This window comes from Dendrobium catenatum, unplaced genomic scaffold, assembly GCF_001605985.2.
Source record: "Dendrobium catenatum unplaced genomic scaffold, ASM160598v2 fragScaff_scaffold_552, whole genome shotgun sequence".
NCBI classification, from domain to species: Eukaryota; Viridiplantae; Streptophyta; class Magnoliopsida; order Asparagales; family Orchidaceae; genus Dendrobium; species Dendrobium catenatum.
The window spans coordinates 80,428-90,645 of NW_021319014.1; the positions used below are offsets into that span (position 1 = coordinate 80,428).

General features: G+C 31.3%; 1 non-coding gene across 1 annotated transcript; it reads right to left on the reverse strand.

Annotated features, from left to right (window-relative positions):
* Positions 1-2,593: 2,593 nt before the first annotated feature.
* LOC114579616 lies at positions 2,594-2,721 on the reverse strand. Its single transcript, XR_003700686.1, has one exon. It is a non-coding gene; the product is annotated as a U6atac minor spliceosomal RNA (small nuclear RNA).
* Between the last annotated feature and the right edge of the window lie 7,497 nt (positions 2,722-10,218).

Below are 10,218 nucleotides of genomic sequence, written 5' to 3' on the forward strand. Positions count from 1 at the left end.
GAAATTTAGAGAGAGAGAGAGCAGGAGAGAAGAATGCCGAGAGAGAGCGCCTTCATCTCGAGTAAATCGAGTCCATCGCCGAAAGAAGAAGCCCGCCAATTCTCGCCATCGTGCTCCAGCGTCCGACATTTCCTCAAACAACTTTGTTCTTCGCTCGATGTCTGCTCGAATCGCAGAAATCTTCTGATCAGCGCGATCTTGGCCGAGACGAGGATTTCGCTCGATCGTGGTCGTCGAGGCGATTTTCTGATCAAGGAAACAAATTCAAATTTTTTTGGAAAGTTAAACAGGTTTGGATATGATTAAATTGAGCTAATCCAATCTAATTCAATTAGACCAGATAAAATAAAAGTCCAAAATTTGAGTCAATTCGAGTCGGTTCGGGTTCGAGCCAGCTCGACGAATTCAATTGCATGAAATCAAGTTCAAGAATTAACATCTATTTAAATTGAATCGAACTCGACGCAACCAAAATAAAATAAACTGATCTAACCGAACATAATCGAATCTAATCCAACTCGAGTCGAGTCGATTTGAGCTCGAATCGGGCCCGACGGGGTTCGATTAAATCGATTGAAAGTGCTCGAGTATATTCGAGCCAAAATCGAGGTCAACAGAACACAGCCAACCCAAACAAGCAAGAAACCAACACCAAAGGTTTCCATGAGTCTTGACTACGGATGAGTGAGCCCCAACCACATCAATTCCCAACAGCTCAAATAGCCATCATTAAACTCAGATCGAGGCTTCAGTGAACCGACAACTAGTAAAAATTGACTAATGCAAAAATCAAGCATCATCGAGAGGCAACCGAGAACATCAGCACCAACCCACAAATTATTTCCACCCACGTTTACCCCTCCCACGAGAGGAAATTGAAACCACAGGACGATCATTCTTTACGGGAAAAACAGCCACATGTTCATCCTCCCCACTAGCTTCCGAAGATGAATCAAATGAACACTGTAGTCAATCAAGTTGTGACCTAACATCCTCCCCCGAATTGGCACCCACATGTGCATCCAAAGCCTTAGGTGAAACAAAATTAAGATGGACCTCAACAAAATGACCCGATATAGAAGGCGTAACTGGAGTAACATAGGATCAACACTAGGTCCCTCTCGCATCACATCCAAAGAAGTGACCATTCCAAAGTCACCAGAATATTCCACAGCTACATTATGCAACTCATTAGCATTAAAACGACACGGAGCTGACACAGCCTCCCCCACAGACGAAACAGGACACTCATTAACAGCACAACCCAAAGGACTAGTACTAGCACAAGCCCGAGAAAGCTGAATATAAGGTAAAACCCTAGCCATCTTATTCACAGAATCCTTTACATTAGACCCAGCAGAACTAGCCTCATCAATCTTATTGTTCAACGAAATAGGTAAATGTTTAAGAGAATTCGACACTAGCTCATTAACAGGAAGCAAAACAGCAACATCTACCTCAAGATTACCAACGTCACAACCCAAACCCTGCACCTCAGGCACCGAAAAAATAGGGTTCACAGAAACCTCAACAGGAGCAGGAGAAATAGGCAGCACAACCTCAATACAATTAATGGGTGAGCCAACATCAGCCGCAACACCCACATGATCGATAGCCCCCAGGGTTCACCCCTGAAATTGGAACAACATTATCAATTGGAACATAAGCATTAACCAAACGAGAAGAAGAAGCTTTGGCCAATTTTGGGTTCAGGGAAGAACATTCCGCTTTGGAATGACCTAAAGAGATACAATGATCACAGTAAAAAGGAACAGCCTGAAAGTTAACAGACCGGACATACCTAGATTTTCCAGCCCAATTCATACATTATTCAGAAACTTTTTAGAAACATCTAATTTGGCTAACACACGAGCAACAGAGGGTCCAGAACAAACAACAGTAGCATGATCAATTTTAAGAGGTCAGCCCAAAATGGAGCCAAGCCCCTGAAGGATTCTCGGGGAGAATAAGTGAGGTTGCAAATTCGGGAAAGACAAACAGATGGGAATAATAAAAGATTCCATATTCACATCAAACGAATGAGTCTATTTGATTAAACACATGTAACAATTGTTAATGAAATATGAATGATGTGCAAAGATGTATCAATAATCCAAATCATTCCCAAGTTTGATGAGAACATTCTTCGAATTAAGCACAGTAATAGAGACTTCACCGTTCAACTTAAGATTAAAAAAGAACTTACAAATAACATCAAGGGACAGGCGTTGAGATGGAAATTTTCCAACCAAACCAAAATCAAACGATTGAGCAAGTGCATGTATCTAAGCATCATAAATCCACAGAGAAGGCATCCCTCGATGGGAAGAGAATTTCAAATCAGGGAAAGGGGAATGGTTACCGGAAAGCACCTCACGGAAAGACGTAAAAGATTTGCTCTCAAGAAAACCACGATCAACCAAACGAGAACCAGCCATAAAAAAAGCAAAAACACGGAAAATCAGAGAGATAGAACAAAAAAAAAGCGCAAAAATGAGCGGAAAACCACTTTCATGACCGGAGAGAAGAGCGCTCACATAAAATCGCCATGGAGGGGAAACCCTAGCAGAGTGACAGAACCAGCCATATGTCCTTAAAAATTGGGTAAGATCCGCCCAAGCGGGTAGCCTTAACCGCATGTGATCGGTAACAGAATAGGCTCGTAAGCCATTCCCGTCTCTATCTTAGGAGATGCCAACTGTCTCTCCTTTCAACGAACACAACCCTTAGGTAAAACATTAGATTTCTTGAAATAGGTCTCCCTTAAATTTCTTGAATTCTATTTAATTCTTTGTTAATTGAAGGAAAATTTTGCTATTTAATTTGTTATAAATCAGTTATATTAAACTTATCAAAATTCAAAAGTTAAATCCATTTAAAGAGAAATTAAGAATTTGTTTAGGACGACTTTTTTTCCTGCTTCTTAAAACATAATTAGATTATCCCAATTCAATAAATTTTTTAGACTTAAAATTGTTTTTTTCAACTATTTTTATCAAATGATAAGTTTTTTTGAACACTTTTTTTATTCTTAACATCGATTTGAAACTTCATTGTTTGCCTAAAATGAATAAGAATTTGATTACAAAGTCTAAATGAAATATTAGATTATATAAGAGATGTTTATAACTCATTGCTTGCTTTATTTTCTTATGTTATATAACGCTCTTCAGTGATGCTACAAATCGTGTGAAGTTAATATAGATATTTGAAGATATATCACACAAAATTTTATTCCAAGTTAGCCTCTTAATTAAAGTATTATTAGAGCTTTTAATATGATTTAAAATATAAATATAACTAAATTACATTATTTTAATTTTAGGATAATTTACAGAAGGTATAAGTAATGCGCAGGGGCAGAAACAGTCTTAATTTGTGTGTGTTGGGGTGGAGGGGGTGTGCGAGGGCAAACTTATAAGTAAAAGTAAAGAGAATTTTTTCCATAAAATTACTAACAACCAAAATTTGTTCTGACGACGCTGCCTCTTGACCACTATTTATTTATATCCTTGATCGTTGTACGCTTCGTAGATATGTCGATGCTATCTCTCTTACTTTTTCACTTTGTATTTGGTTCATCGTTCCCTAACAATAACATCTCTACACAATATATTTAATTATGTTGGGGCAATTGCCTAAAGACCATTGTATTTTAAAACATTTATAGTGGGGTAATTGCCTAAGAACCCTTGTAATATAATAAATAAAAAATTCTTTTCATTGTTTCATAGACATATAAATGGAGGGGATACAAATTACATAAGGAATCATATAATATAGATTTTTTTTTACTTTTTCATGCCGGGGGTGGGATGGGAAGCATTGCCCCGGGCTTAAGATGGATCTAACCCTGGTAATGTGAAACAAAAGAAAAAAAATTGACCCACAGTGATATGTGCAATATTTGGTGATATCACATGCACCGCCCACGTCTAAGAAGTTCACAAATGTATGTAAATTTTATGTTTTAATTTTCATTCTGTTATTTGAACTTAGCATTTATAATACTTACTAATGACAGCCAGTGAACATTCATCTGATTTTGATGTTGGGTGGTGAAAACTGTGATGCCTTGGTATCTAGAGTGGAAGTGTTTATTTTATTCTTCCTTGTAATTTGTTTCTATTCTATTCATTAGCAAACATATATTTGATAACTAGAACCTGCCTAATTGCATTCAAGAAATATAACAACAGCAAAAAATTATAATTATATTACTACAAAAAAAAAATCCTCATCCTTATTTAAAGTTCAAAGTCAAAAATTATATATGCATGTGAAATATTATTATCATTTTTCATGTGTATCTTGTAATTAAGTTTCTACATACAATAAATAAATAAATAAATAAAAACGTTTACATTTATTAAAATAAATAATAAGACTTTTTCATTGTTTTATATATATATATATATATATATATATATATATTCATGAAAATTAAAACAAGTACTATGGTAGGTCAACAATTATAGCCGTGTAATGCATGTGGGTTTGAAAATTCAAATGAATAGCACAAAATGTGATGACCTATGTCATTGCTTAAAACATGATGTATGTGATTCTAGAAATCCATGATAAATTAGTCATTGATCACATGCAATGTGACAGTTCCATTTTTTGCCCTAGTTGATACCTCCTCATCGACAATTCTTGGAAATTCTAATTTCATTAAGATTTCATTTGGGTCAGATTTTTTACTATTTTATTAAGTTGTTTCTTAGTAAAAAAAAAATTAAATTTAAATTGAAAGCTATCTTAAACGAAGTCTAAGGCTTCGTTTGGGACGGCTTTCTTATTGCTTTCTAAAACGGAGTTTTAGTACAATTTTTTTTATTTTTTAACTAAAACTTCGTTTTAGAAAGCAATAAAAAAGCCGTCCCAAACGAAGCCTAAATTTCAATGAAAAATTGGCTACAAATCCTATTCCTCTATCAAAGTTTAGTTATTTTAATAATTCTATCTTTAATTTTTATTTTTCTTATCTCCCAAATTAAATACATTTTGTTTTACTTGGTTTTACAAAGATCTCAACAGTCCCATTAGAACTAATTTGAATAAGATATCAATTGATTAGTCAATGCTTGCTCAACTTCTTTCATATCTCTTTGTTCATAATTCTTCTTAGGCTTCTTTTGAAATAGCTTTCTTACTATTTTCTACAACAGCCTTCTAATTAAAAAAAAATGTCAAAGCCAATGAAAAAATAATGTTCAAAAGTTGTCCCAAACGTTTACATCACCTCATCACTTATTGTTAACATTAATTAGTGTTACAAATATTTTTTTTAAAAAAATTATTTTACTTTTAAGAGAATTTTAGGAACTATTTATCTTTTAAATTGGGCAACTTTATTGAAGGTGATATAAGTTTTGTTATTTATTGCAAGTTGATACTTGTAGCCTCACTCAAATTTTACCTTTGCTTCGAAACAATCAAACGACACTCAAATGATCAAAGACGAGCAAAATGGCTTTATTCCCTTCTTCATAACTATCCTCATTACACAAATCTATTATTTGAAGTAAAATACAACAATTGTAAGTTATCTTATTCTATGAAGCTTAATGATCAATCATTCAAAGGTGCTAATTAAGCCAAGTTACTCATTATGATGAGGATGCCTTCATATTCAATAAAATAACGGGTAGAAGGAAAAAAAATTAAATGAAACGAGACACTGATTTGTGATAGTTTTTACGCTATCCTTGTACAACTATGAAGCTAAAATCATATATTATTCGATCATCTATAACATTCAACTTTCCCCGAATACTCAAACCTTGCCTTGCCACTGCAACTATCATTGCAGTAAGGCTCATGACCCTTTTATTCACAATGTATTAGAGTTAGTTGAATGATATCGTCGTCAGCCTATCTAATTATATGTGTTATCAAAGATCGTGTGTACTATTATCCATTAAAAAAAGATTGTATGTACCATCATCCATAAATAATTGTTGTAGAGTCATATTTTGACATGCATGGAAAGCTTTGCATTGATCAATCAAGCATTTATGGGAGTTTGATTTGACTAGATACTAATATAGATTCATGCATGAAGAAGAAAGAACATATCTATATTGAATTTATTAACAAGATGGAGCAAGTGGATCTAATAAATCAAAGAATTCCTTTCAATCAAAGTAACGAAAGTGTATGCTTCAAGCATCATTTTTAAATATTAATAATATATTTTGTTATAATTGATTTTCCTATAAATAAAATCATGTCTTCAACAATCATTATTAATTTATAGGAAAATATAATTTGAGAAATAATGGGCATACTTGCTTCCCCGTAGTAGCAGAAATTCAATGATATTTTTTAAATATATGATTAAATATTATTATTTAAAAAAAATGATCACCTTTTTCGACACTCACACTAAAGTTATAGCCTTACTTGGGATTCGTTTTAATTTTTTTTTTAACCATTTTAAGAAAATTTTTATTCAACCATTCAACTCGTATCAACACCATAATATTTTTTAAACAAACAACGTCGCAACAAAGCAATGGCAACAATAGTCAATTAAGGCAGTCTTTGGGTTGGATTTCTTACTATTTTTTAAAGTTAATTTTTAGTAAAATAAATTTTTGAAGGAAAAAATTTTATGCTAGAAAGCTCTTTTATGAAGCATAAAGAAAGTTGCCCTAAATCATTTAGGTTTTCTAAAGCAACATTTTAATTTTTTGCACTTAAAATTATTTTAAAAAACAGTAAAAAAACTGTCCAAAATAAACCTAAAATAATTTTTTAGTATAAAACTTTTTAATTAATTTTTCTTTTACTAGAAAGATGTCTTAAAAAGTAATAATAAAGTGTCCCAAATGAATCCTTAATTCTGCTATTCCTCTTTTTACTTAATTAGTTGAAAAACAACTATGAGAAGTTATTGTGATTATGGTAATTAGAGCTATTTTACGGCATCTGTAATGTAAATATTAAACTAGAAATAAGTAAGAAAATTTTTATTTGATATAAATTATTATGATTTATTATGCTCTTTTATCATTAAAATAGAGAAATTTGCTCTTACTCCTTTCTGCAACTGTTTTCAAAAACAGGAATTTCAAGTTAAATGTTATAAGGTTTCAGTAATTTATTAAGTGAATTTAATGCTCCGTTTGAGATTATTTTCTTACCATTTTTTAAAACAACTTTCTAGCTTAAAAATTTATAGTTCATGAAAATTTTTATTAAAATTCTATTTTAAAAAACAATAAAAATACTATCCCGAATGAAACCTAATTCAAACTAACTGCAGGTTAAAAACTATTTTTTACTCAAGAAAATAATCCCAATCGTGCAAGTTTTGTGAAGAGAAATGTGGAATGGGAGACATAAAATCAAATAAAGACGTCTACTTGACATGTGAATCCTCTAATTAACTATTTTAAAAAACAATAAACTAGAAAATATAAGTCTCTTACGAAGTAGGTGAAACAAAAGAAAAAAATTGTTCACAAATTGTTCCACATCTATGTGCAATATTTGGTGATATCACATGCACCGCCCACATCTAAGAAGTCCACAAATTGTATGTAAAATTTTAAGTTTTAATTTTCATTCTGGTTATTTGAACGTTAACATTTCATAATTTTCTTAGTATTGACGAGGCAGTGAATGTTCATCTAATGGTTGATGTTGTGGGTAAAAATGTGATGCCTTGAGATCTAAAGTGGACGAATTTTATTTTATTTTCTTCCTTATTATCCTTTTCTTTTCTATTCATTGGCGACCATATATTTCATAACTACACATGACTAATTGCATTCAAGAAATATACAAACAGCAAAAAATTATAATTATATAACTACAATAAATATTCTCATCCTTATTCATAGTTCAAAGTCGAAAAATATATATGCATGTTATTATCATTTTTCACGTGTACAAAAGTTCCTACATACGATAAATAAATAAATAAAAACATTTACAATTATTAAAATAAATAATAAGTCTTTTTCATTGTTTCATAGATATATATTTTTTTTCATGAAATTAAAACAAGTACTATGGCAGGTCAACAATTATAGCCGTGTCATGCATGTGGGTTTGAAAATTCAAATGTATAGCACAAAATGTGATGACCTATGTCATTGCTTAAAACATGATGTATGTGATTCTACAAATCACATGATAAATTAGTCATTGATCACATGCAATGTGACAGTTCCATCTTCTGCCCTAGTTGATACCTCCTCATCGATAATTCTTAGAAATTCTAATTTCATTAAAATTTCATTTGGATCAATTTTCTTATTATTTTATTAAGCAGTATCTTAGTAAAAAAAAATTTCTAAATTTAAAATTTTTATAATAAAAAGCTACTTCATAAAATAGTAAGAAAGCGATTCCAAACGAAGCCTAAATTTCAATGAAAAATTGGCTTGATAAGATATCAATTTCAATGCTTGCCCAACTTCTTTCATATCTCTTTGATCATAATTCCTCTTAAGTTTCATTTGGGATAGCTTCCTTACTATTTTCTACAACAATTTTCTAAATAAAAAAATTGTCAAAACCAACGAAAAAATAATGTTCAAAAGCTGTCCCAAATGTTTACATCACTCATCACTTATTGTTAACATTAATTAGTGTTACAGATATTTTTTAAAAAATTATTGGACTTTTAAGAGAATTTTTGGAACTATTATCCTCTAAATAGGGCAATTTTATTGAAGGTGATATAAGTTTTGTTCTTTATTGCAAGCTGATACTTGTAGACTCACTCAAATTTTACCTTTGCTTCGAAACGATCAAATGACACTCAAATGTTCAAAGACGAGCAAAATGGCTTTATATCTTTCTTCATAACTATCCTCATTACAAAAATCTATTATTTGAAGTAAAATACATCAATTGTAAGTTATCTTATTCTATGAAGCTTAATGATCAATCATTCAAAGGTGCTAATTAAGCCTAGTAAGTTACTCATTATGAGGATGCCTTCATATTCAATTAAATAAAGGGAAGAAGGAACAAAAATAATATGAAAAGAGATTATGATTTGTGACCGTTTTTACGCTATTCTTGTTGACAACCATGAAGCTAAATCATATATTATTCAATCATCTATAACATTCAACTTTTTCCGAATATACAGACCTTGCCTTTCCACTACAACTATCATTGTAGTAATGCTCATAGCAGTTTTAGGCTTCGTTTAGGACGAATTTCTTGCTGCTTTTTAAAGGAGATTTTTAGTACAAAAATTAAATTTTTTGTACTAAAGCAATTTATTAAAAAAATAATAAGAAAACAGTCCCAAATGAAGTCATAGTCATAATGTACTAGAGTTAATTGAATGATATCATCATCAGCCTTTATAATTATGTGTTTTCAAAGAACGAGTGTACTATCATCCATAGAAAAAGATTCTATGTACCATATCCATAAAATAGTTACAATAGATTCATATTATGACATGCATGCAGAGGTTTACATTGATCAATCAAGTATTTATGAGAGTTTGATTTGACAAGATACTAATATAGATTCATGCATGAAGAAGAAAGAACATACCTATATTGAATATATTAACAAGATGGAGCAAGTGGATCTAATAAATCTAAGACTTCCTTTCAATCAAAGTGATGAAAGTGTATGCTTCAAGCATCATTATTAAATATTAAAAATATTTTGTTCTATTGATTTTATAAATAAAATCATGCCTTCAACAATCATTATTAATTTATAAAAAAATAAAAATAAATTGAGAAATAATGGGCATACAAAAATTCAATGTTATTTTTTAAATATATGACTAAACACAACTCTTTTTGATTTATTGGTTGGGAATTAGGCAACCAATTAAGAGGTCAGAGATTCAAATGATCTTATCTTTGGGAGCCTATCTTAATTGGCATAATTATTCTAAATATATATAAATATGATTAAGTATAAATATTTTTTTTTCTTTTTAAAAATGGTCACCTTTTTCGGAATTTTTATTGTTTCCTCCCACCTGATGTAGAGATACGTCATCTCAGAGCTCAATTCGCGCTAAAAAACGAGAAATACCGAGCAATACCAAACAATAACGAGGAATATCATCATGTGAAGACCAATACCGAGTTATACCGAGCTATACCGAGCAATACAAAAACATACCTAGTTTTTCCTAGAAAGAACTCGGTGTTTTTTGTATTGCTCGGTATTGCTCGGTACAGCTCGGTATAACTCGCTATTGGTCTTCACATGATGATA